At 34.1% G+C, this 1,140-nt stretch overlaps 1 gene segment (V, D, J or C); it reads right to left on the bottom strand.

Moving 5' to 3' along the window:
* LOC104981949 overlaps positions 1-1,140 on the bottom strand; it is a 26,831-nt gene that overhangs the window by 4,859 nt on the left and 20,832 nt on the right.

Raw genomic sequence — 1,140 nt, 5'->3', positions numbered from 1 at the left:
TACAATAACTTTTCTACTATGCTTGACAAAGGTTTGATAAAGAACACCAAAAAAAAAAAAGAAGAGATGGAGAAATTGGAAAACATAAACTAAATGAAACGGGAGCACTGAATATGAAATACAATAAGTGAAACAAACTAGATAAACGTAAAAGATCCTCATATAGTCCAGTTGCTTTTAAACACGCTTGCTTTTTAGAAACATATCTGGAACTCTGGCAAAAAAAAGCAGTACCTGGGCATTTGTATTTTTCAAAAAATTCCAAGTTAATTCTAATACACATCTGGATTTTAAAAAGTGTTTACAGGTTTTTCTATTAAATGGTAGTTTTGGTGATATAGAATTCTATTATTTTTCTGTTGACCAGTCATGATTCAACGGTATTAAGTGAGTACTAGTTAATGTTAGTGTTAGTCACTCAGTCGTGTCTGACTCTTTGCGACCCCATGGACTGTATAGCCTGCCATGTTCCTCCGTCCATAGGATTTTCCAGGCAAGAACCCTGGAGTGGGTTGCCATTTCATAATCACAATAGTGAAAGATGCTTATCAGTTTTCACAATCAATAGCCAAACAAAAAGTAAAAGAGAATTACAATAGCAAGCCATAATGGGAACATGATTAACCTAATGACATAAAACAATTACATACAGTTTGGGGGGTCAAGCAGAGTGACATGGTAAACGGGAGTGCATACATGCACATGTTTTCATCTGCCCAGCCAATCTGAATTATGACATTTTGATTTCATTTGTGTGACTTAGTTTGAATAGGATGCTAGATTTCTAATTAAAAAAAAGTAGATATGCAACAAGAAATAGATGTTTACTATTTAGCACAAGGAGCTATAGTCACTATCTTGTAAAAACCTATAACAAAAAATAATTTCAAAAGTAATATATGTGTATAAGTGATTGACAAAAAAATTCTATTTTTAGAAATTTGGTAATGTTTAGTGAAAAAGTTGGCTTAAAGCTCAACATTCAGAAAACAAAGATCGTGGCATCCGGTCCCATCACTTCATGGGAAATAGATGGGGAAACAGTGGAAACAGTGTCAGACTTTATTTTTTGGGGCTCCAAAATCACTGCAGATGGTGACTGCAGCCATGAAATTAAAAGATGCTTACTCCTTGGAAGGA

The sequence above is a fragment of the Bison bison genome, unplaced genomic scaffold (genome assembly GCF_000754665.1).
Source record: "Bison bison bison isolate TAMUID 2011002044 unplaced genomic scaffold, Bison_UMD1.0 scf7180017864525, whole genome shotgun sequence".
In the NCBI taxonomy this organism is placed as follows: domain Eukaryota; kingdom Metazoa; phylum Chordata; class Mammalia; order Artiodactyla; family Bovidae; genus Bison; species Bison bison.
This window is presented reverse-complemented; position numbering and strand designations above follow the sequence as displayed.